We start from the raw sequence: 27606 nt of genomic DNA on the forward strand, positions 1-27606 counted from the left end.
GTAGACTTGATAGCAGTAGCCAAAATATAACTTCTTTCTAGTCGCTAATGCAGATCAGAGTTGAGATTTTTTTTAATCCAATCTTATAAATGAAGAGTGCCATCTTACTTTTATTTTAATTTACATCACTTCGGTTATTAAACTTAAAGATGCGCACACTGAAAATATTTCCACTCCTTGTAATTTCTGTTGTAGTGCAATGCCTCATGTCTTTCTTCCATTTTACTACTTGTTACTTTTCTCATCTTTATTCTAGATTTAAGACTTTTATTCAAGATTGAATTTAAGAATTAAAGTTTTCTATGGATATATAACAGAAGCCATGTGTAATGTGTTCAGTCTTGGTTTGCCTGAGTCCTGCCACTGGGCTTCTGTGAGCTATGACAGCCTGCGGGAACTCAACTCTTCGGGAATCACTGAAGGTACGAAGGACACCACACAGCATGGACTAGCCAGTTTACACAGAAAAAGACACTCAAAACAAGGGAGTTGTAAAATTTTTATGTTCTAGCCACCTTAGGTGTTTTAATTTTCTGCATTTAATAGTGAACTTGGAATTTGTTATGCAGCACCATAAGAAACACATGCACCAAACGTCTATGAGATCTTCAACATGCTTTATGTTTTTCCTTTTCTTTTTTTTACAATTAAATAGTTTCTCAAATCAGAAGCAAATTCATTCTAAACAAATGTTCTCATAAGAATTTTCCAGGCATTTATATTAAAATCCTTGTGTATCCCAGTGTTTTCAGATACACTATTTATAATTATTTTAAAGAACAAATAAAATTTTATATCTATCATGTACAGCATATTTTGAGACATGTATACATTATGGAATGAGTAAGTCAAGCTTATTACTACATGTACTACACTAATACTTATTTTTTGAGGCGTGAACACTTTAAATTTACTCTTTATTTTTTAATAATGTTATTGACTAACAATGACCATGCCGTACTGCACCACTGGTCTAAGTGAAATGTTCGTGTACTTTGACCATAATCTCCTCATGTGCCTTATTTAAATCTATCCCTTCAAACTGCCAGACAGGTTGCCTCATTTTTCAGATGAAGAGAAAAAAAGAGAGAAGAGAGAGAGAGAGATCCCATCTGGGTCCATTGTCCCATTCCTGTGATCAGGACGTCAAGTCTGCTGAGAGGAAGACCCCTCAAAACAAGTTTCAATTACAGACTTACTAAGGATATTTTCAGGGTACACTTTTTCCCCATTAATGGAAGAGAAAATAACATGAAATATACTTTTTAGTAAAAACCTTTCAAAAACCAGAAAGACCTTAGCTAGAATGGTCTGTGCCATGCCATTGTGTTAGCTGCAGCAGGGGTTAGATAGGCGGGCTGCAGGCTCTCACTCCTTCTCTACGAATGAAGAGGGAGGAGCTGAGGGCAAATTGTGTCCCAGTGCTGAGCACGGAGGCTTTCTCTGCCTTACTTCACTTGTGGTCATAGTTACCAGAAGGAAAAGTAGGTATTTTGATTTTTACAAGTGGAAAGTGTAAACACAAAAGCAATTAGCTTACTGAAGTTTACTCGGCAAGCTGTGAAGTACCCCCGTGGTTCCAACTGAGTTCTGCCTGGTCCTTAAGGCTTTCTTGCTCACACTGACTCTTGAAACATAAAAGCCACAAGTAAATAGCATATTTGCCAAGGAAGAGTGGTGAGCATTGTTGTAGGCCAGCTATAGTCTCTAAACTTCTAAAGAGATATACTTTACAGAATGAGAAACACTGTTTTACGAATGAAAGATAGAAAGACAGGGCGCCCTGGTGACTAGTTTATGGAACAGACAACACTGGGGACAAGTTTGCTTTCTTGGTGAATGGTCCTTGTACTTATGATAGGATGGAATCACAAACTAGATTAAGTATGGATCTGAGCCCAAGTGATAAATTTTGTTATTTCTAAGTGGGGCTACAGTTAAAACTGATTAGCTTTGAAATAAACCCCCAAAGAACTCACTTTGTATGTAAATTTTATATAATTAATTCCCAATTGCCTGAGAATTAATAAAATAGTAGATGCTAATAATAGCCACAAAAACAAGCTCACTTTGGTAACATTAAAGAGAATTCTAAGGCTCACACTTATGTAATACAGATGCATCGGAGTTCCACAGTTTACCAGGTTCCAACAAAAGCAAACCACGCCACATGACCCTGTGCTGGACTAATGACAACACTATTGTACTACCAGGGCTACCAGGGCTGTTCTCCTCACCACGCCTCTCTTCTCACTTTCAAAATAAACACAGGTTAGCCTTTGGTTCCCACCGTAGAGCCAGCGCAGGAGACACTGCCCTGGTGACTATCATGTGTCTTAGGACAGCTCTGGATAGTGGTAAAGTAAATAAATGTTTTGCCTTGTAAAACAAGAACCCATGAAGGTTGTCGCACCCAGTAAACAGAAAAAATACGAGCAGTGCTAACCAAGAAAGCATTTTATTTAAGGAGAAAAGACATCACCTAGAGCTGAGGAAACAATTCATTACGAATAACTCACAACGTAACCCCCCCACCCCCATGTGTTGCGGGGAGCTGATTTACATATTTTCATGGCTGCTTTTCATTTCTGGGCAGCATTTTTTTGTAATCAGGAAGTACTAAGGATTATTTTTCAAAAAAATCAAAAGCATAGGCTGTGTCTCTGTGGTTCTGAACGATGTGTAAGCACCACACAGGCTTGGAAAGGTTCTGGTAGACTAGCAGGGTCCTTTGTTTTCAGAAGCAGAATGCCCAGTTCTTGTCCTTAATAAATAAAGGGACATAGTCAGGCTAAGCAGCAGAGAGTCTAAGCCACCTGCACAAAACAGCTCCTTCAGTTTCTGAGGCAAGGAGCTCTTAAATAAGTATATTGTTCTGTGCCGTCCTCCTCTATAGTCAAATAAATTCAACTTCAATTTTCTGTCATTCAGTATGACATTGGATTATGAGGCAAGAGGCCCTGAATGATGAGGAAGAGAAAGGAAGCACTGGCTTTAAACACCATGCAGATGTAAGGCGGAACCCATGGAAACAATCCAGACTTTACAACAGCACATTCTACGGTGATGTGACTGCATTCTCTGCAGATATTAAATAAGAAGCAAATGATTTTAAATGAACAAAACCAAAAAGAGCTCTTAGCCTCTCTTCATACGAAGCAGCTGCTTGCTGGATAGCATTACACAGACACCAGATTTGCAGTAATTAGTCATTCGAAAGAATTCCGCTATTCTGAAAGGCTTTGAGAAACTGCACATACAAAAGGTATTCATGGTTAACTATTTCATAGGAAGAGAGGAAGCTTTAATAGTCACTTGGAAGGCATAATAATAGTCATGAGACAACATCAGAGAAAACAATAAATACACCACAAAGAATAGAAAGAAGTTTCAAGCAAAGCAAAACAAAACAAAAAAACACCCAATAAAGAAAACACACACAATCTTAAATTTTGGTTCAAAGTCCTATTTGAAGGAAAATCTATAACTCAAGTTTCAAGTAGCGAGGTGGAAAGATGAGCTGACATAAAAATATCCAGAAACACAGGGTAAAATATTTTAGATTCCTAGGGTTTGATTTGACAGTTGCAGTTTCAAAGGGTTAAGGATGACCTCACTGGTGAAATTATTTGTCTCAACACAATAAACAAATTTCAGCATAAAATACCGCAATGGCTGTAATTTCTTTAATGCTAGCAATACGGAAACCCAAGCTACCTTTGAACCTCTAACACAATTTAACACTTCACCGTTCAGAGGGGCTCTATATGAGTTCTAAAGCACATACCTGACTTCCAGCCCTGGCCTTGCCTCTCCCAGGCTGTGCTGGCTCAGGCGCCTGCACAGGGCTCTCCCCGCCTTCAGTGACTTCGTGTCCACAGAAGAGAGCAGTAACGGGCACACGTGAGTGCCGCTGATCGCTGTGCCAGAATAAAATTAAAGCCCGCTCCTCCAATTCTGTTCTGAAGCTCATCACTCCCACCTTAAGGACCTTGTTCTTGGGCATGGGCACGGGTCCACAGGTGCCATCTTCTTAAAAACGGGACTCAACTTAGGGGCTCCAATTCTTTTCTTTAACAATACTCGGGGAACTGAAGCAAAATGTTAACATTTGCTAGACACACACGTCTGCTACATTATTTTTTCTGTGTTTGAAAATTTTTATGGCTCCATATTGTTTAAAACAGTGGTTCTCAATCTTCCTAATGGGGCCAACCCCTTAGTATAGCTCCTCATGTTGTGGTGAACCCCAAACATACAATTATTTTTGTTGCTATTTTGTAACTGTAATTTTGCTGCTGTTATGAATGATAACGTGGATGTCTGATATTCGACCCCAATCGGGTCATAATCCACAGGTTGAAAACTACTGGTTTAGATAATAGCCCTGCTTATAGAAGTCACAAATGAGCATCTTCTATATGGTGAAGACTAATCAATTCTATTCTGTGTATCCAAGGGACAAAGGAAAGCAAAGGACGAAAGAGAAGAAAACCTGTTGGAGGGAGGGACCAAAGGAGGTTGAAAAGCAGATTAAAACCACAGTTTGATCTTGTGGATGGGAAACAGAGACTTAACTGTAGCTGCAGGGAAATGTTAACAAGGAAGGGTGTTTGTTTTGTCTGGAAGACAGGAGATACTGAGACATGTGCCTCTGTATTCAAGACGGCATCTGTGTGGAGAATTTAATGTATGACTTATAACTTGTACCCTACATGAGACAAAAGCTACACCTATTGCTGGTGTTTTTTAAGAGTTACACACAATGCCTAGATTTAATTTGGCCTGGCCCAAATGAAGACGCAGGATAAAGGACAGCAAAGAGAAGAAACATTGAAGAGGGTATTGAGCTGTGACCAGGGCCTGGACAAAGTAGATATTTAGACTGCAGGAGCAAGGAGGCTGTGGAAACAGAGGCAGAAGCGTGAAGTGGATGTGAGACGTCCTGGAGTGAAGCCTGGGAAGGAACATCTCCAGCACTGTCTGATGCTGTGGGAACTGGGTGCAGGCCAGCAGGCGGCTGACAGGCACACCTAAGAACAGTCCATCCAGCACAAGGGTAAGCACGATGGCTGAGGGGGACAGGCCTTCTCTACCCACGGGAAGAACAATGTACAACACCAGAGATGAAGCTGTAACTGGCATCAGACAGGGGAACTCAGGCAGAAAGTTCTCAGCAGGAAGGACACACTGAGTAACTGATTGGATTACTGAGGCTGGCAGCCCTTCCCCCAGCTGCTAGGGAAGACAGAAGGAGGCTGAACCCACAGCCCCGCCAACTGGAGTCCGCCAGGCTAGACTACCTTCCCACTTTGTTTTCATTCGGATTTTCAGTTACACTTTTTTAAAACAAAACTAAACAAGCAAACAAACAAAAGCTTTGTTTAGCTGCTCTGTTTTAGCCTGGGTCTCAGCGTAACAGCCTAGGGCATTCAGGACCGTCCTTTCTCCTCCCATTCCACTACTGTCTCAGCTACTTCCTGACTTCTAGCCCACACATCTTCTCTCATTCATCCTTTCTTCACTCTCTGACCCTTTCCCATTCCTTCCTTGCTTTACGACTTAATGAATACACCTGTCTCTGAAGATTATGAACGACATTTCTCCCCATCAGCGCCTCATATTGAGACATCTGCACCTTCATGGAGACACAGTAGAAGGGCGCAGTGTCTTCTGTAGGAGCTGGTATCAGGGCTCCTGGCAAACACCGTCTCCGGAGTTGCTACTCTCTCTGAATAGTGGTGAAAGCACCTAACAATGGGGGAGACAGAGATCAAACTGGTCATCTCATGTCACTAAATAAAGCTTCAGTTCCCAGGAGTGGGTTACAGATAATTGGGTTGTTAGGCAAAGGGATTCCATGGGAACCCCCAAACAACTCAGTCTGTTACCAAGACTATAGGTTGCTCTCCACAAACTGATGGCAAGGCCATGCTAAAGACAGCAACTACATAACCCATTGACCATGGAGAAGTTGACCTGGTGCCTACATAGAGCTTTCACCCCTACATTCTAGCATCTTTGGTCCAGGAAGGTACTCTGCATGCTACTACAGGAGAAACATAAACCACCAAGACAGCCACACACCATTAGATGAACAGTAGTGTCCTGACTGCAAGACATACAAGTGCAATAGAGGCACAAAGCTTGTGGGAGCAGCCAGCTACTACCTGCTGAGACTGAAGGCTCAGTCTGTGAGACGGAACCCGTACCCAACACTGCTTGGGTGACCACGAACCTGACACCAGACCTAGGGTAAAACCAAATATGACTGTTCTGAGAAAAATACATAGGAAAAATGACTTCTAATGGCATTCGGCTACACTCATATATCAGTGTTTTGCTCATCGGAGAAGCTTCTTCCTGCAGCAGATGGGAAGAAATGCAGAGACCCATAGTGAGACATTTAGTGCGCAGAGAATGAAGGACCTTGGAACCCTTAGCCCTAAATGGGATGTTGTTATCAGATCCCTCCCCTAGGGGCTCATGGAACTTTGCAGAAGAAGACCGGTGGTCAGACTGTAAGAGCCAGAGTGGGTAGAAGACACCAAGGAGGACCGGGCCCTCTAAATCAGCTTGAGCAAAGCAAACATGAACTCAGAGACAGACAGCATGCATCTGGCCCACACAGGTCAACTGCAACAGTCGGAGTCCCACAGCTGCAAGGAAAAGGGGACACGTGCCCCCTTCCCTAACCTGAAAACAATCTCCAATTGATAACCACTTTCCCCAATGAGTTGCACTGGGGAAACAAACTCCTCTTAAGGGCAGGCCCCATGCCTAGCAGTAGGTGACCAACAGAAAATGAACTCAGTAGCATCTTTGGCGGTTCCTTGGCTCATGTCATGTCAGAGCTCTTCCCAGTTTTTTTGTTTGTTTGAATTTTATCCTATTTTTTTAATTTTTATTTTATTTATATATTTTTCTTTTCTCTTTTTACCCTACACGTCCTTTTTATACATATTATGGCCTCCAGTTTAGTGTTTTTATGGGATTCCTGATTGTGCAAATGACTGTGTCTCAATTTCTTGTGCCTTCTCTTGGGATCTTTTCATTCTTTTTTTTTTTAAATCTAATTCTGATGTGTTAGTTTTTGTTTTATTTTATTACTATTGTTGTTTTCTAATGAAAGACAGAAAGAGGTAGATCTGAATGGGAGGGGAGATGGGGAGGAGGTGGGAGAAACAGATGGAGAAGAAACTATAATCAGAATATATTATGTAAGAAAAAATTCCATTTTCAATAAATGGAAAAAATTGAAGGACAGAAAGAAAACCACCAAATGGAAGTGTCAACCAACATGACATAGCTGTTTTGATACCTAAGAAAGTAGATTTCAAATCACAATGAATCAGAAGGGATAAAGTGGGTAGCTACATATTAATAAAGGGAACAATTTAAGAGAAATCTATGATGATTATAACTATGCACCAAATGTTGGGGAACCCCAATTTTTAAGAATGACCAATGAAAGACATGAAAAATAAGATAGTCCCTGGCACAAAGTTAGTGTGAGGGTTATGTACACCATCCTCACCTTTAGACAAGTCTTCTCAACTAAAAGGCAACTGAGAAACTTCAGAGCTAAACTGTTGAGTGCTACAGAATATTCCACATAACAGATAAAGGTGGAACTCTCTTTGAAACTGGTCACTTGATAGGCCATTAGGAAGTCTTATCAAATACCAGACAAAGTGAAATAATTCCTTGTGTCGTATCAGATCATGGTAAAATAAAGCCAGACACCAACAGCAAGAGAGTCCACAGAAATTACTCATGAGGAAACAGATAAGAAAAGAGCCAAGGCAATTCTAAACAGAAAAACAGTCCCAGAGGCAGCACACAAAAACAGACAGTGGAATACAAGAGAGGACCCTCCTTGTAAACCCTCAAAGACATAGCCATCTAATTCTCGACAACATTCCTCAGGGAAAGTCTTCAATGAATAGCCTTGGAGAGACTAGACATCCACATGCAGAAGAACAAAATTAGATCCCCAACTTCCACTCTGCCCAGAAGAACCAATGTGAAAGGAATCAAAGACTCTAATACCTGCTGGAGGGTAACACTAGGTAGGGACGTGGGCGGGGCTTTGGTAAATGACTCCAGTAGTACAGGAAATGAGGCCCAAGAGTTGATGAATGGATTGCATGGAATTAAATAGCTCTTTCAGGGTGAAGAAAACAGTCGGCAGAGTAATGATACACCCAAAGAATGAGATACAACCTTTGCCGACTGTACACCACTTAGTGGATAGGTGTTGGTATCTGAAATGTGCAAATTACAAAACGAAGACAAGAAATTTAAATGTTCTGAAAATTAAAATAGTAAGTTGAACAGAAAGTTCTCAGGAGAAACATGAATGGCCAATAAAACATGAAAGAAAGTTCAATATCCTTTGTCATCAGAGAAACTACTTTGAGAGTCCATGTGTTACTGAGAAGTGAGCAACCCACTCACAGCACAGAAAACAGAGAAGCAGGCTTGATAGTGAGTGTGAGGCGGAGCTTAGCCCTAAAGGTGCAGACACTTCCCAACAGTCATCCAGCCACTTGAATGAATCCAGGCTTCAGGATCAAAGTGAGGAGTAATCTCATGGCAGGCAGACCATGAGTGAGGTGGCCTGCAGTTTCGGCTGCACGGGGCACTCACTGTTCTTTCTTCATGCCTTCATCTTGGGCTCAGTTATCAGTAAAACAGGCAAAGAACAAGAACCACTTTCCAAACAGGACGTTCAAGTCATAGAATTGCTGTGCGCTAGCTGCATTCTAAGATAAAGCCTGACATGCAAATATATAAAAGTAAAAATGCAAAAATTACTTTTTTTACCATTTTAAGACTGAGGATATTCTTGAGCAATACTTGCGGATATGTACAAAATTAGGTATAATAAAGGTTAACATGATTTTGATAGAGAAACGGCAGATAACTATCTAGTAACGGGTAAGAGTGAGGTGTGGAGGCCATAGAAGCAAACCCGTTCCACCTTGACTAAAGGTCAAAGACCTATTCTTGCTTTTTCAATGTTAGATGGGACACTTGAGCTATGGTGTGGCTACAGGATGTCTTGTTTTGACTTGGGTGTGGTTACTTGATGGTTGGAGTTGTGAGAAGGAAGTTACTTCGCTTGTTCTTTGTTTCATGGTGAAGAAGTCTTTTGCCCCCCTCCCCGCTTTTGGATTGGGGTGGATGAAAACTTTGAGTAATAAATTTAGGGTGGATCACAACATTCATTGGATGTCCTCCTGATTTTGCTATCTCTTGTCTATTTCTTTCTTCATCGTCACCCCAAGTTGGGCGGGACCCCGAGAGGAAGGAAATTATGATTAATCTAGAGAACAGAATAGGGCCTGGGTGTGGTGGAACAGCACTTGGGAGGCAGAGGCAGGCAGAGTTTGAGGCCAGCTTGGTCTATACAGGGAGTTTCAGGACAACTAGGGCTGCATAGTTAAGACTCTGTCTCCAAAGGGCAAGGGAGAACTGGTGAGGGGCTCATCAGCTGTGGGCACTTGATGCCCTTGTGGAAGACTCAAGTTCAGTTCCCAACTCACAACCACCTGTAACTCCAGTTCTAGGGGAATCCAATGCCCTTTTCTGATCTTCAAGGGCATCAGGCATGCACATGGTGCAGACACACAAGCAGTCAAAACACTCATGCACATATAAAAGAATCTATAAAAATAGAAATAAAAATAAAAATACTAAATTTTATGAATTTTTTACATGTAAGATTGCATAACAGAGAAAATTATGGTTATTATAAAGCTATTATTTATACTTATATAATACATATATGTATGTCAGAAGGAGACACATGAAATGCTCAGAATTGCATCTGAATGAGTAATTTCTTCATTAACAGTGAGCATGGCTCATTTTGGAAATAGGAAGCAAAACAATTATATTAAAGTGCCTTAACACTAAACCACCTTCTAATTCACCCCATAACCTGTCAGTGTTTGGGGGCAGCCTTGCCCACTGTGGGTTTCCCTTTCTAGGCAGGGATGGGGGTGTCTTGAGGTGTATGAGAGTAGAGAAAAGAGCTGGCATAGCCATGCACGTTTAATTCATTCCTTTTTCCTCTTCACTGTAATAGAATCTTACCAATTCTCCCAAGCTCCTGCTTCCTGCTGATGCACCCTCCCTGGTACAAGGGGCTGTAACCTGGACCTGTGAATTAAACCCTGCCTTTCGTAAGATGCTCTTGTCGGGGAATTTTAAGACACAGAAAATGAAACCAAAACAACAGTAGTAGCAATTAGCTAGTGGGAGAGAAACAGGGACATGATGTAGCCAATGCTCTGGACCCAGAAGTGGGAATATGTGCTGGAGATGAACAATGGGGAGAGAGGTATAAGACACCAAAGGGGGAACAGTCTAGAGAATAGACCAGAACTGAACTACTTCAAGGGAGAGCACTGAGTAAGGAAGGAGGCACATCTATCCTAAGGAGTGCCGATGATCCTCGGAGAAAATCCCTCAAGATCCAGATAATCACACAATGGAAAAATGTGCAGAACAAAGCTCACCTTCAAATGAATGCCCAGGGTAGGGAGCCAATACAAAGGCAAAGGAACAAACATAACCTGCTAAGACTTCAGTGCCAGAGACCCTTCCACATACTTCACATTTCAGCAGTGTCCTCGTGCGGAAGAGGAATTCTCAAGAGGTCTAGTTGTCTGGCTTGTAACTTGTCTAGAGAGCAGGGAAGACTGTGCATGTGTGTACAGGTGGGCTCCTACTTTGGGACACGGAAGCAAGCACTCTATAGTATTCCAGTATGAAGCTACTCTCATTAGGAATGCTGAATTGGTGGTAACTGAGTGACTGTAGTTTCCTGAGTTTTCTGGTATAAAACCAGGGCTTTTCAGAGGCCTGGGGATGTGGGGTTGTGGCTCGCTGGGTAAGGGCTTATCTACCAGTAATCAAAGGAGGGGGAAACCCCCACTTTCTCTCCCATCTGTAACTGGAACCCAGGTGTTCAAAGGAATCAGAAAGGCTGGCCAAGTTACCACGACACACTCGCTCTCAAAATGGCAGGTAAGGTGACAGTCCAGCTCTGTCCAAAGCCTTCCCCCTTCTTCCACACAGCAGGTGCGGTGACTCCCATGGGGTCACGGCCACGCCCTGCTTCAGTCATGGGAGTGCAGACAGACAGCTGCTCAGCTGACCAAGGCTGACCAGAGGATAAATCAGTGGAGGCAGAGGGGCCTTGTGAATAAGAGGAATCAGGACTGATAGCTTTTGTGACTAGAATGAGATCTAAGGAAATTTTAACCCCTAACTCTATGTCTGCCCACCCGGTTCGCTGTCCCAGTCGGCCACTTCAGTGTTGCTTATTCTCGGCAGCGTTCATGGCAGCACAACACTGTATCTCCTTTCTTCTCCTAGTGCTCCCAGATGGGTGATGAAATCTACCAGATTCCCATTACAGATGTATAATCAAATCAAAATAAATAAAAGAGTGGCTTGGACAAAGGGCCAGCAGCAGAAACACACAGGCCCAGGAAGCGGATGCTGACCAGTGGTTTCAGTCTTTCTGAACCACACCACTCTGCCTTTCCCCCTTTACCAGAGAATGAAGGAACACGGTATTTATACATATTTCCATGTGATGAAACACACCAACACTGTGCCAGCACACAAAAAGACCACACACTGCATGATTCTATTTTAAGAAATGTCCAGAATAGGCACACAATCGTGATTCGTGTGGAGGGAGCAGGGACACAAAAGGAGTGCCTGTTATTGGTCTCGTGGGGGGGGGCACACTGGACAGGTACTATGTGTACCACAACATATGTGTGGGGGTAAGAGGACATTTTGTGTATTTGGCTTCCTTATTCCACTTTACAGAGTTCCAGAATCAAACCCTCTTCTGTAGGCTTCATGGCAAGCATTTTTATCTTCTGAGGCATCTCGATGCCACCAATCCTATTCCGTAGGCTTCATGGCAAGAATTTTTATCTTCTGAGACATCTTGATGCCCCCTCTCTCCCCGCCAAAGTTTCTTTATCTTAAAAACGTTTTCTTAGATGTATTTATTTTATTATTTTATGTGCATGGATATTTTGCCTGAATTTTGTATGTGCACCACAAGCATGCCTGGTGCCATGGAGGTCAGAAGAAGGCATCAAATTTCCTGGGACTGGAGTTACCAATGGTTGTGAGCTGCCATGTGGGTGCTGGGAATCGAACCCAGGTCCTCTATGTCTTCTGCAAGAGTAATCTGTGCTCTTGACCACTGTCCCATCTCTCCAGACCCTCAAAGCTTCATTTTGAACATGACAGAAATACTCTAAAACAACAGTTCTCAACCTCTGGATCATGACCCCTTTGAAGTCTACTCACCCTTCCATAGGGGTTGCCTAAGACTATGATAAAACACAGATATTTACAGTACAGTTCATAAAGTAGCAAATTACAGTTATGAAGTAGCAATGACAATAATTTCATGATTGGGGGTCACTACAATATGAGGAACTGTATTAAAGGGTTGCAGCACTAGGAAGGGTGACGACCATTGGTCTAAAATGAGTTCATGGCAATGGTCACATAATTCTGTGCATAGCTTAAAATCAATAAATTGCACACTTAAAATGGGCGAATCTGAAAATATGTAAATTATACCTCAGTAATGCTATTTTTAAAACACATAATTAGGATGTTCAAATATTTTATGCAAAATAACATCATGAAAATGGCTACGTTTATTATACCAAATGGCTAAGTACAAGAAAAAAGTTTCAAAGTTTTTTCCTTGGGCTAAATTTGAAAGTTGGTTAAATAGATTTAGGGAGAAGCAACAATGCTGAAGTGATTTCTCTGAACTGTGCCTTCCAGCATCTGTGGCTGCCGACAGAAAGCAAAGAACAGTTTATTCTACCAGGTGGAGGAAAATCAGCTAAGTGGACTGATCTGGAGGTCATAACGACCTCTGAGAGGACTATAATCAATTGAGATAAATTGAGCATTTTGGAAATAATATTAGTGTGTGCTAAGCATAAAATTACAAAACTCATGTAAATAAATCTTTTTAAAAGGGGACTAAGGATTTAGTCTTTAAATTTTTATTTTACATGCTTATTTTTTTTTTTCTGAAAAACAAACCCTAAACTTTAGCATAGAGATTAGGCAGCCATTGGTCGTCCATTATCAGCCTCACATCTATACAGAGCAGAATTAACACATGCATTTAAGTCCTGGGCATGCATGGTTCAAAAGGTAAGTGAAAGAAAATTATGGAAAGATACAGTTAAAAGATTTTATGCAGAAAAGTAAGGATCATAGAAACTATACACTTGAACTGAAGTTGAAAATGTTCAATGGCATTTTAAAAGACAAAAGTGAACACAACTGTGGATATTTAACCTTGAAAACAAAGAACCAGCAACAAAGTTTGAAGCAAATCAAAGTCTGAAGCAGCTGACCATGTTGGAGCCCAACCAACATCCTCACCGAAGACAGACCGTTGGTCAGAGTCATCTGCATGGTGTGTGGGAGCAGGGCCATCATCTGACACGTGGTCTAGGATGCTCGTAATTAATACCACACTGGTGAGCAGCACGGGACCACAGGGTGAGGTAGAAGACACAGCAGAGAGTTACACACTTTAACATAGAGAAAAGTCCATCATCAAAGTGAATTCTGAAAGTAAGAGAGATGGGGAAGTGGGGGCTTTAACTGGGGAGTGGGAAAGGAAGGTAATACAGCCAGGAGAGGTAGGAAACAGATAAACACCACTAAGGATGCTTGAAAAAGCCATAGGTAAACATTATTTTGTAATACATATGCATATACACACAGTTTATATGGAATTATTTCACAGTTCTCCTCAAGAGCCACCGACTGTCGTTTAACAAAAATATCCTTGTCCCAGACACAGGAGAATGCCTAAAAGTCATTGGAAAGGAGAGTCCAAGAGGCTTTCACAGAAGATATAAGCTATTGCTATGGCGTTTGTTTGCCTCCCAGAACTTGAAGGTAAAACCCTATTGCTGAAGATATTAGACATTTTTGGACAGAGGACTTAGAGAAACTGAGCTGGAACTGACCCCGTAGACTCCTGTGGTTGATGGTTTGAAAGAAAATGAGTCCCAAAGGGAATGGCATTACCAGGTGGCATGGCGTGGTTGTGGCCTATAAGATGTAGAACTCTCAGTTACCTCTCCAGCGCCATGTCTGCCTGCATGCTGCCATGTCCCACCATGTTGATAGTGGACTGAACCCCTGAAAGTGTCAGCCTCCACCTCGACTAAATGTTTTCCTTCATAAGAGTTGTCGTGGTCGTGGTGTCAATTCACAGCAATAGAAACTCTAACTAAGACAACTCCGTGCTGAGAAGATGCTATGCAAATGATGGAGGAAGGTCATTTGTCAATAAACAAACTGCCTTGGCTCATTTGATAGGCTATCCCTTAGGTGGGTGGAGTAGACAGAATAGAATGCTGGGAGGAAGAGGAAGTGAGCTCAGATGCAAGGCAGCTCCTCTCAGAGACAGACGCCATGCTCTCCTCTCCAGAGCAGATGCGATGAAACTCCAACCCAGGATGGACGTAGGCTAGAATCTTCCCGGTAAGCGCACCTGGGGTGCTACATACATGAACAGAAATGGGCCAAGCAGTGTTTAAAAGAATAGAGTTTGTGTGTCGTTATTTTGGGGCATAAGCTAGCCAGGCAACCATGAGCCAGGCTGTGGGAAGAGGCCCGCAGCTCCCTACTACAGATGGCGCCCAACGTGGGGCTCGAACCCACGACCCTGAGATTAAGAGTCTCATGGAGCAACAGATGCTAAAAGATATTTGTTTATAAATGCTGCTGAACTAATCCAAGATAGATATTTTCAAAATACCTTGACTTTAAAATTTGGATCTAAGGACATGATGCTTTGGAAAGGAGTTTCTTCTTTTGTTTTCACAGAGGATGAGATCCTGTGTATTGCTTCTATTCCAATATGGTATGGTGGACCACGCCCTCCTGAAGGGTTGCTGTGAATACCTTCAAAAAATTACTTCACTCAACTGCTGACTGAGATAAATCTAGCACACAGGTTATACCATGAAAGACCTAAATAACAGCGCCCCCATTCAGCAGGAAGCAGTTTGGAGAGAAATAACTGCGCCCATGTTCCCATATATTGTTTATAAATGTTCTTTTACATTTAAAGGGGGAGATGATATAGATGTGAATAATTTGCATTGATATGAATCTTCGTTTACTGATATTAATTTAAGGTCAATTTTATTATATGTGTATGTATTTCTGATATTGATTAAGGTATTGTGATTGTGTAGTTCGCTTAAAAATGTAATGTATATAGGTTGTTAATGGATAATTATCAATAATAGTCAAGCTTGTAATCATGTTAGATTTTCTAGATGTACATAGATATATTTTAGATAGGCATTCTTCATATCTTTCAAAGATTATAAAATAGGGCATTTTAAGTGTTTTAATAACTTAGGGTTTTTCATAACAATAAGACACGTCTGCTCCTGGCAGCACCAATCTACTTTCAGAAGAAGATGGGCATCAAAGAGGATCCTTATGGAGTTTGATAGCCATTTGGGCAAGAAACTGCTCTTGCCTGGACTATTGTATAAACTGGACATAGAGAACCCGCAGAGAGAGGACTACTGAACTTGCGTAAAGGTGAGATGATCTTTTGGGGTTCCTGATTCATGAAGGAGTCTGCGAGACATTCTGCAGGACATAGCAGATAGTGACTGAAGTGACTTTGAAATTTCCTGCTTCATGGAAATGTGTGCTGGAAACTATAGGCCTTTAGGCCGAAGATGGATGCCCCAACGGTACAGAGAAACTTTGGGTGACTGTCAAGGCAGCGAGATGTCTCTGTCATTTCTAGAGTTTAGAAGTTGCTTATTTCTTGTTTGCTTAGGTAATATTATATCCTTCTGGAGTCTTTGATAGAGTTGAAGAATAGATAGATAGTTATAGTTTTCTTTAGTTATGATGAAGATAAAATAGATGTAAATATTGTAACTGTAATTCTTACTTGATAACTGTTTTGCTATATGTAATTTTGCTATGTTAGAGCCTTTCCTTTTTGTTTAAACAGAAAAAGGGGAAATGATGGAGGAAGGTCATTTGTCAATAAACAAACTGCCTTGGCTCATTTGATAGGCTATCCCTTAGGTGGGTGGAGTAGACAGAATAGAATGCTGGGAGGAAGAGGAAGTGAGCTCAGATGCAAGGCAGCTCCTCTCAGAGACAGACGCCATGCTCTCCTCTCCAGAGCAGATGCGATGAAACTCCAACCCAGGATGGACGTAGGCTAGAATCTTCCCGGTAAGCGCACCTGGGGTGCTACATACATGAACAGAAATGGGCCAAGCAGTGTTTAAAAGAATAGAGTTTGTGTGTCATTATTTTGGGGCATAAGCTAGCCAGGCAACCATGAGCCGGGCTGTGGGAAGAGGCCCGCAGCTCCCTACTACATGCAAACTGCCGAGGAAGGATGGTCCTACCCAGCTGTAATGTCTACAAACCAAGACCCACGGTGATGATCCCAGCTGGTGCAATAGTGGCATTTTTTTATCCTGACAATAGCAACACCTATCTCATTGGATTTAAGGCCTGATCAACAGTATTCATGTTTGATATTAAAAACCTCGTCAGTGGGGCGGGAGAAATGGCTCAGTGGTTAAGAGCACTGACCGGGTTCAATTCCCAGCACCCACATGGCAGCTCACAACTGTCTGAAAATCCAGTTCCAGGGGATCTGACACCTTCACACCAATGCACATAAAATAAAGACAAATAAATCATAAAAAATAAAAAAAAAACCTCATCGGTTATCTGCCTTTATTTTGACTTTCTAAAGAAAATCTAAAGTGCTTTGTCCATTATAGGACTTCCATGGTAATTGTGCTGTACTCACAAAGCAAGGGAACAAAGTAAGCCTGGATGTCCACACACAGAATGGACAATGACGTGGTGCATGTACATAAGGGAATTTGAGGTATCTCTATAAAAATGTTTAATTATGGAATTTTTGCCAGAGAATGTATGAATCTGGAAAGTACATTAAATAGAGTGAACCAGACTCAGAAAGACAAAAATCCCATTTTCTCTCATATGAAGATCCTAACTTAAAGTCTGTATTATGTAAATAAGGGAATATGAGAACTGGAGTTGCTGTAAAAGCAGACAGGAGACCACCAGAAGGGAATCAGAGCTGCTGGGTTAAGTGAAATGTCTCCACAGACACCCAGGGTGAGGCTAGAAGACATTCATCTGCACTCATGAAGAGCAAAAGAGACACGTGCCCACCAGAAGTCAACGGGAAAGACAGAGCTCATTGGCTGGCCAGCTGGTACCCAATACATATTTGCCAAAGCCAGGGCTAAGAGATGGGAACAGATGAGAAAAGGAAGAGAACAGCTTTGTGGCTAGTAGGCAGAGATCCAATCACATTATATCAAGTAGAAAATGGGTAGGCGTGAGGAGGGAAGTCAAGGCAGGCAGGGAACATTAAAAGTGGGCACAACTGGGAAGGCTCCCTGTGTACCCAAGAGGAGCAGGAGGAGGAAAATGCACCAAGATTGATGTACAACACTCAAATAATTGGGATAGTAGCTGTGATATCTTTCTGTAGTGGTTTGAATAGGTATGTCCCTCAAAGATTCATGTATTTGAGTGCTTAGCCCATAGGGAGTGGCACTATTAGGGGGTGTGACCATGTTGGAGGAAATGTGTTATTGTGGGAGCATGCTTTGAGGTCTCATATGCTTAAGCTATGCTCAGTGTGGCACACAGTCTCCTGCTGTCTATGGATCAACATGTAGAGCTCTCAGTACACCTCCAAGCCTATGTAAAGTGTGGTAAAGTGTGTGTCTGGCCTCTTTTCTGGCTGTGGGATTCGGTTGCTGTTCCCCGTTCCAGCAGAGGATTGTGATCTGTGAGTCGACCTCTAAATAAATAACTCTGTATTATACTCTATTCTGAGCTAGTGTGGGATTTCTATTAAGCGTGCAAGCAAGCATGGTGCCTGCAAGCCACCATGTTTCCTGCCATGACCATAATAAACTATACCTCTGAAACTGTAAGCCAACCCCAATGAGTGTTTTCCTTTGTAAGAGTTGCCATGTTCATGGTGTCTCTTCCTAGCAATAGAAATCCCAACTAAGAGACCTCCCAAAATTGGTAATTAAGAGCACATGTCAAGGGCCTTTATAGCCTTAGGGTAGTCAGGAAACAAAGCAAAAGATAACAATGGCCTCGTTTCTTTCAGACAGGTCCACCACTTAAGGGTCCATCATCTCCCAATATTGCAATCATCTAGGAACCAAACCCAGTACAGGGGCATGTGTAGGACTTTTAAAATGCAAACTGGTATTGGCTGATGGGTCAAGGGGTAAAAAACTTTTGCTTGGCTAAGTTCTCTCTGCAGAACTTGCATAAAGGAAGAAAGAAAGAATGAACTGCATAATGTTGTCCTCTGGCTTCCATGTGTGCAGCATTGTGTGTGCACATATGCACACAGCTCTAAAAAGGGGCTTGATAGAAACGGTTCATCTGGGTTTATCTGGGTTCTGCAGTTAACAGTATTAGCTGCTCTTCCAGAAGACCTGGGTTCAGTTCCCAGCACTCACAAGATGACTCAACAACCATCAGTCCCAGGAGAACAACCTCTGCTGGCCTCTCAGGGCATGGTGCACAGACATACATGTAGGCAACTAACCCACACACAAATAAATAATTTTAAACATCCCAAACCACTGTCATCACTTTTGCAAAATAATTTGAAAGAAATTGTCAGAGTGTTGACTCTACATTTTCATCAGGAAAGTATCTATGAATAAAGGAAGAGAAATACCCATGTGAAGGTGAAGGCGTAAGTCACAAACAATCCCACACCAGTTTGGAATTATGATTAATAGAATGGTTATTTATTTAAAGGGGAAAAAACTTACAGATCACCGCCCCAGACAACAGCCCTCTGCATAATCAGAAAGGGAGTCTAGTCGCCAGAAGCAGAGCAGGAAGTAAGAGAGAGCGAGGAGGGAAGTGGCCGCTTTTATAAAGAGAGAGACCACGCCCCAATGGGCTGGTATCTCAGCGGCTATTGGCTGAAGGAACAAAAGGACCTCCCGCAACACCCATGAACATTTTCCTAAGTGTTTTCATAATTTCTATCCTGAGATCCCAACATGGTAATGAGTATGGTTGTCATTAATTAAAAATAAAGTAGTAGCTCTATGATAGATACACAGGAAATAATATTTGTATTATAGTTGAGTGTAACACTAATAAATCTGTCTACCCTGTTTACCTATTTTAAATGTTTTCACCAAAGAAATGTAGGGGTGCCCCCAGTCTGAGTATGATATATAGTATTATTATGTTAGAGTTAAAATACTTCCTTTTTATTTAGACAAAAAGAGGAAAATGTTGTGGGATATTTTCACATTCTGTGAAGGTGTATTGCTGTAGTCAGTGTAATAAAAAGTTGAACACCCAATAATTAAGCAGGAGGTATAGGCAGGACTTTTGGAGAGAGAAAGGAAGCAGAGGGGGAATCTAGTCACATGGGGGACACCAGGAAACATGGAGAGGAAGCAGGAGGAGCAAGATGGAAGAGACAATGCCATGCAGTAGATCATAGATTAATATAAATGCGTTAATTTAAGTTATAAGAGCTAGTGAGGATCAAGCCTAAGCTTTAGGCAGATCATAATTAGTAAGTCTCCATGCTATTATTTGGGAGATGACTGGAGGGACAGAGAAAGACTGGCTAAACCTGCTATGTGTGATTGGTCCACATGGATAGGTCTTTCCATCCTGAACTGGTCCCCAAGCACACATTCTCTAGAGTACTTCCATCACAAATAGCAGTAACAATTTATATGAACAAATAAAACTTTAATGTCAAATTTGTGAGCTAAGTTAAAATATACAGTGTAGCAGGAGGCTTTTCTCTGTCTTGCCTGGGCTCACTAGACCAGTTTGTCTCTCATTTGCCAGTTCCCCACAATCACTTATAAAATAATCAATCACTCAGAGGTTAATATTCATAGAATTTTTTGACAATGGCTTAGGCTATTACTAGCTAGCTCTCACCTGTAAATTAACCTGTTTTTAATAATCTATATATCACCATGTGACTGTGGCATTACCTTAGGTGTTCTGGCATCCTGGGCAGCTTGCTGGCATCTCTCTTGACCCTGCCTTTCTTTCCCCCAATATTCAGGTTAGTTTTCCCACCTGATTCTGTTCTTTCTATAGACCAAGTTTCTTTATTAGCCAATGGGAGGAATACATACAGCATACAGAAGGACATTCCACATCAATAGAGTTTAATTGCAAACAGTTGACTCTTTGGATTTGTTTCAGTGTTCAATCAGCTCCTAGCTGAGGTGCTTAGTGTTCCTTCCAGAATTGAATTAAAGCTTCATGTGTCACTTTTCAATCCTTTGCATATCATATTTGACATGAGTGCTATTTTCAGCCTGCTGCTTTTAAGTTTGGGGCAGTTTTCTGAACTCAGAAACACTCTATTTTTATCACAGTCTTTAAATTACTGCTCTGCCCCACAGCCAGTGTGTTCCACGTGCAGCTTTCCTGTTTGGTGTGTTCTCTGAACCTGCTTTTCACGTGTGTCACTTACTTGCTTTGTCACCCATAAATCATTGATGACAGAATTTTGCTCCAACTCCACTTCCGGATTTGCTGATCTGCCTAACCTGCAACACACGGCCATTTACAGCAGCAACACGTGTAAGGTAAACACATACTAGGCGTGGGTGGCCAAACACAGCTCCTCATTCCAGGCTGACTTCTTCCCAAGGTCTGATATCTTAACACTGGTACCAGACCACACTGAAACAGCAGGGAATTCCCTCGAGTCCAGTGCCTGGGGACCAGAGGAGGGGACAGGTCGGAGGGCTCCACTGCTTTGGGACACAGCAGCTGTGTGGTCACTGGGAGCTATCTGACTTCCTGGTTCCTCCCTCCCTCCCTCCCTCCCTCCCTCCCTCCCTCCCTCCCTCCCTCCCTCCCTCCCTTCCTTCCTTCCTCTCTTATCCTTTTTTGGTTTTTTGAGATAGGGCTTCTCTGTGCAGTCCCAGCTGTCCTGGAACTCTCTCTTTAGACCAGGCTGGTCTTCAACTCAGAGATCTGCCTGCCTCTGCCTCCCAAGTGCTGCGTCACCACACCCGGCTCTTCCTGGCTACTTTCTAAGCCCAGTTCTTCAACGTTCTCAGAGATTCTGAACACCTAAAATTATTCCTTGACTAACTTCCTTTGTTGCTTGACATCCTTTTTCTTGCATTCTTAATTAGTTTTTTAAAGCTAACGCCAAACTGTCCCGGTCATAAGAACCAACTGGAGCACTGTAACTCCGACACAGGACTTACATGTAAGATTGTACCTTTTTGAAGACAAATCCCTTTACTTACCCGACCCTCCATGCCACCATACACATCAGCACTACAGTACCAGACATTCCTGTGGTCAGGCGACTGGACAGCGCTGCCTAGGAGAAAGCCTTTGAAGACTTGCTAGGCCGATGGCCCATTTTTGTAAGGGGAGAAAAACTCATTTTTGTGCTTAATTAAGGAAAAGGAGTTGGGAGTTTCCAAGTTCAGTGATTAACTGGATGCAGAGGCTTTGACTTGACAAAGACCTAGGGTGGAATCTCACTTGCAGACCACTCTGTCTAGTAGATCATAAACTCGTCCAAGGAAGTGCACAGAGTGACAATGTGAGGACCACACAAGAGAACGGGTACTACTGGAGCCTACACTGAAGACTTAGAGACAGCTGAAGGAGTGACACAGGGGTCCCCAGAAGGAAAATGGCTTCCTTTTCTTCCTGAAGTTTGACCTGCAAACCCCATGTTCACCAGCAGTTCTTTCATTCCGGAAAAAGATTCTCTTGACTTTTAACTCTCTGGGAACATTAGATACCATGTTCTCAGCAGGTTTAGTATTCTTCTAGAAAATCAAAATATTCCAAGAAATTGCTTGTTTTCTAAGTCAAATTCAAAGAACAAAATTTGAAAATATGCTTTTATTTAGAGAAAAAAATCTCACTTTGAGAATTGTTTTTAAGTACACAATGTGTATTTCAGCAAATCTGTCCTAATTGTCCTAAGTCTAAGGGAAAATAGCCTGTTATTTTATTTTTAATTTAACTTTTATAAAAATTAAGTAAATTGAAATTGTTTTTAAAATATGAAAAATAGAAGAATTCTCCCTTTGAAAAGGGTAGGATAATTCATGCAGCCTCAGTAAGCAACATTAGTAAGAACCCCCATTAGGCTAAATATGGACAAGTGTGCCTACGCATTAGCACAGGCATGATTATGTCTTTGCTCTGTCACCCAAGAGCACACAAAACAAATGACATCCCATGCTAACAAACGCACTGACATCCTGATTTGGAACATCATCTTGCAATAGGAGGAATCAATGAGAGGAATCCACACTCCTTGGAGAAGCGGCCGATTCTAGGGCTGAGGCATGGAAGTGGACAATATGAGCTGTCTTTATGACACCCCTGACTGACGGGTCAGAGACACAAGAGTCAACTGAAAAACTTCAATAAGATAAAGCTATATAATTTGGGGGGGAACTGTTGGGATATAACCTAAATCTAAATATGGATGAGTCAATACTCAAGAAGAGGTTATGTTCCCATGCAGGAAAATTCCAAATATGTTATACAGATATCTTCCCGAAAGGAGGGGGGTTGAAGTTCCCCTCAAATCTGAGCTGAATGCAGACAGCTCCTTTCAAAGAGGACAGGATGGGAAGGGGAGAGAAGTAACTTTCCCATGGGGAAGCCAGACAAGCCCTGCCGCAGCCAGGTGACCAAGGTCAAGTGACATCAATAGTTGTGAATCAGACTGTGCTGGCAGGGTTTGGTTTTGACAAGACTTAATGAACAGTACTCTACCCATGGGCTCTTCTTTCTCCCAGGCCACAATACTCCAGGGTAACTGTAGGAGAAACATCAGATCACCTAATAGAGGGGCATCCTACACACGCCTGACTAGGATCCTTCAAATGTCAGAAGTCAGAAACAGCAGCAACAAAAGTGTTTGAGGAAACTTTCAAATCAAGAGGAGCCTAAGCAGCCATGACCATGAATGCAGTGTGCACCCTGGAGAGAATCCGGGAATGAAGACAGCATGGAGGGACGGTCATGGAAGCGTGGACCTGAGGTGACTTCCTCAGTTATAGCAAAGGCGCCGCAACAATGGGGGCAATTCAAGTAGAGAAACTGAGGGGTGATGGTAGAAGACCTCTGTGTTCTTTTCTTTTTCCGCAAACCTCAACTTGCTGTGGAGAAAAACCCTAGTTTTAAAAGGCTTCCCTCGGATACTGCTCACCTAGTTCCTATCAGGCTCCAGCAGGCAAACACTGTTCTTAGTTTCCTGTACACACACACACACACACACACACACACACACACACACACAGATGTCTGTCTACATGTATACAAATGTATGCTAGGGCTTTTAAGGCACACAACAAACATGAATGCCCACATTCCTGATGACCTCCTTTCGACACAAACTGAATTATGGCACAAATGCAGGCCATGCCTCTTCTTCCCGTGGCTGACAAGGCAGCTTGCTCCTCCTGCCTTGCAGCTGCGTAGAAACCACTGTCTGTCTGTGGCACAAGCTCTCTAACCAGCGACCTCATGTGACAGGAGGTAGCTTGCTCTCTGCTGTTGTTACTATGCTTCGAGGAGGAACTTTGCACACTTACACCTCTTATTTCATTTGCTAAGGGGATGCTACTTCTAGAATAGAACTACACCATTAGAGCGGGGGTGCATTTTCGGTTCAGACAGACACAAAGGACTTTTGGGAGCAGTATCAATTTGCAGAACATATGAACATGCTTCACCATGCCAACTGCCTGCTACACTTTAGGGCTGTGTTATCCCATGGAAAACTGGTCCATTAACCGCTTTGTTTCTCTTCAATCTTATTTACAATATTCAACTTTGATGGTATCTTAGTTTGAGAGAAGAAGTGTTGTGACGGAACCCTAAACCCCACAGCCTCTAAGAGGATTGATGATTCATACATTAAAGAATCTCACAACGAGATATATGTTCAATACTCCTAGCTCTTGGTGTGATAGACTCCCTAAAATTATCCTGTGCTACCTATCCTTATATGTTTTTAATACGCTTCCCCTAGTGTCCAGGAATCTACACCCTGGCCACCATCCACTGCAGCAGTTCAAGATCAGGGAGGTGATCTGATGTAGGAGAAAGGAATTTTGCTGTTGGAAGGAATGTCAGAGCAGCTCTTAGGAAGGACTTGCCACCACAGGCCTGCTTTTCTAGTTCATAAAATCAAAACTCTGTACAGTGGAGTGAAATATCTCTGGCCCCAAGTATAAAAACTCATTTCAATACAGCTTCATACACTCAGTTCAGAAATGACATGTCCATTCCTATAATAAGTCACTAACAAAACAGTAGCTTAAAATGTTTCCTAACTTCCTCCCAGGCCTTTCGTAACATACCTGAAAGTTTCACATCCAGACTGAGTGCCCTTGCTTTACGGCAGCTGTGCACTGTTAAGAAGCTGTGAAAGCAATATTCTGAAATCCGCTTGCTAAAATCTCAAACGTCTGGTCATAGTTGAGTAGTTAGAAGGAAACAAGCAAGATCTGTTCCTTTTTCTGTACAGAGACCCAGTAAGAATCAGAGGTGCCTTTTCTTACACACGGTACCCACTTCTAGTCCCTCCAAAGTCCTCAAAAAAAAAAAAAAAAAAAAAAAAAAAGCCCAGGCTCTAAAATGGCAATTTCCATTGGGAAGAGCATTCAGCACCATACATATGGCTTCAGTTATGGGCCAACTATCAAATGAAATGCCACATTTAATTCCCTGAATCTGGCCTCTGTCTCAGTTAAGACAGGCCCTAGCCTTGTTACTTCCTAGCTCTGTAACTTAATACAAATGATTTAACTTGACTAATGTTGAGTTTCTTCACTAGTAACAAGCATAATAATGGTAATTAGACCCTGGAGCTATTTTCAAATGAAATGAAGTAACAGATGATGGGCCAATAGCTAGCGCTCAGTAGACGTCAGGAACTATCAGGATCTGTGGTTTGGGGAGCGCAAGCAGCTGGAAGGGGCGGCTAGGGACAAAAAAAATGATGGCATCGACATCATTAGCTCTAAGAAATCTGGAAAGACTGCATTCTATATTTCAAAGGGACTTGTAAGAATCGATTGTATGCGCAGCAAAAAGAATGCCGCTTTGATTTACTCACATTTTATGAAAATTGTTACAGCAATATTCATAATCTAAAGAAGCTTATTGCATTCCTTTCTTCTAATCCCTTTTGTCTGGTTTGGAGAACAGAGTTATTTTAGCCTTGTAGAATAGACTGAGAAATGCATTCCGTTTTTGTTTGTTTTAAAAAATATTCTGTAGGTTGGAGACTTAGCTCAGTCCTAGAACACTTGCTGACTAAGCACGTGGATACTTCGTCTCTATCATAGGAGGAAAAAAAAAAGGTTTTGCAAAGTTAGAATCTTCTGTTCTTTGAAAGAATTAGGTGGAATTTGCCTCCAAAATTTCTGGCCTGTGACCTGTGAGATGAGACTCCTTCTCTTTCTAAGTTAGGAGACTCAGCTTTTTGGAGTAAGTCATACTAAGATATAGTTTTCTTATTTTTCCTTTTTAATGTGTGTATAGTGTGCAAACATGTTGCACTGTGTGGATGCTCATGTATAGGTGTGCATGCATGTTTGTGAACATGTGAATGCCTGAGGTTGATGTTGGGAAGCTGAGAAGCTGGGGAGAGGAGGGTCTTTGGCTTGCTGAGCCACCTGCAAGTCATGTAGTGAGCTCCAGAGTTCCAGCTTTGTGAGTCATAACCTCTACCAGGATGGACTGCTGTTGATACAGCTGCCTTTTCAAGCTGCCCCTGCTCTAACCTCTCCTCACCCATGCTCTGGTATCTGGGTCCATAACATAACTGGTTCACCAAGTTGGAGTCTTACCTAGGTCTGCCATAAGGTCTAAGAATATTCCCTATTCAGGATCAGTAGGGTTTATTCACTACTCCCAAAGGATAGTGTCACACAATGTATCCAGGCTGTGCCATGGCAACGGTTCCTTGCTCTTAGCTCTACAGTAAGGTAGATGTGCAGACAAGGCAGATGTAATTGTTTAAGAGAACTTGGTACTGGAACAGTAGGCCAGTGCTTCAAGTGAAAGACCCTGCCCACCAAGGATGTCAACACGTTAACAGGGACATTCATTTGAAAGGAAAGGGACTGAACTAAGATACCTGCTTAAACTGTTAGTCTTTCTCCACGTTCAGCCAGTAAGGCTGTTTTAGCTGTTTCCTTTGCTTTGACAAAATCCCGTGAAATGCAACTTAAAGGAGAAAGGGTGAGAGGCTAGACCACAGTCCAGAGCAGAGAGCAACGAATCACTGAATTCATGCTAGGGCTCAACTTATGTTCCCCGCTCTTATCCAACCCAGGACCCCTGACAAGTGAATGGTGCCCCCCACAGGGGACAGGTCTCCCCATTTCAGGTAATGTAGTCAAGAGAATCGCTCACAGGCATGCCCACGGGTCAACCCGATCTAGAGTAATCCCTCACCGAGACCCTCTTAGATGATTTTAGATTGTGTCAAATTGAAAACTAAAAGCGACTATCCCAGAGGTGTAGAGGCCACCACAGATGTGCAGAGGGGTCAAGACTACATCCTGAGGGGACAGCATGGCTTAGCAGTGCCATCTGCACAGACATGTTTTTAGAAGAGTGGAAAATGGAAAAGCTATGGGATGATGTAGCTTGTTCCAAGTTTCAGAAAGGCACTAAGTCCAGGCAATATGTGACAGGGTCAGCATCCCTGCAAGATGGCCTTAAGGGGCTATCATGTGACACAAAGTGAAGCTTAAGATGTGATGGAGACCCCAGGAGTCTGGAGATGCCAGGAACATGAAGAGTTTGCCAAAGGAAGGGGCTTTGAGTACAGAGCAGAGCAAGCCTAAGAGAGAGGCTGTGTGTGCTACAGACCATAGAACTAGAAGTGACCAAACCAACTCCAACCCAGATAATCTATCAAGTACCCTAGATGCTAGATGTGCATTTGGCTTTGGTCTAAGCCGTGCTCTGATCCCATCAATCCTTGCTGTGCTCCCACTCCTCCCTTTATAATAGGAATGCTCACTACATGTCTTTGTTGGAAGTATGCAACTTCTTAATTGTAAGGGGATCATAAGTAGACACCCTGAGCTTGGGCTTTTGAACAATATTAGAATTGCTAAGACTCTCTGAGTGTATGCACCTGTTAGCATAATCACATAACTAGAAAATCTGAGCTGGTGATAAAAATGACGAGAATTAGTATGAGAATAGCAATTCTCTAAAATTTTATACATAAAATACAATTCTAATTAGAATCACTACTGGATTATAATGTAATAAACGATGCCCTAGTTTATGTGGAGTAATAACTTCCTATGTAGAAGACCTTATAAAGTTTAGAGGAAGAAAACTTGACTAGGGATTCATTGGAGCCTTCTGCAATAGGTAATAACATTATCTTAAAGTTTAAGGGGACGGGGCTGAAGAGTTGGAGCAGTC

The 27606-nt window shown here is 42.2% G+C and overlaps 1 protein-coding gene across 1 annotated transcript in view; it reads right to left on the reverse strand.

The window, feature by feature from the left end:
• Positions 1–27606, reverse strand: part of Lekr1 (leucine, glutamate and lysine rich 1) — a 130051-nt gene that overhangs the window by 48381 nt on the left and 54064 nt on the right. The window lies entirely within an intron of this gene.

Source organism: Chionomys nivalis, chromosome 24, assembly GCF_950005125.1.
Source record: "Chionomys nivalis chromosome 24, mChiNiv1.1, whole genome shotgun sequence".
In the NCBI taxonomy this organism is placed as follows: Eukaryota; Metazoa; Chordata; class Mammalia; order Rodentia; family Cricetidae; genus Chionomys; species Chionomys nivalis.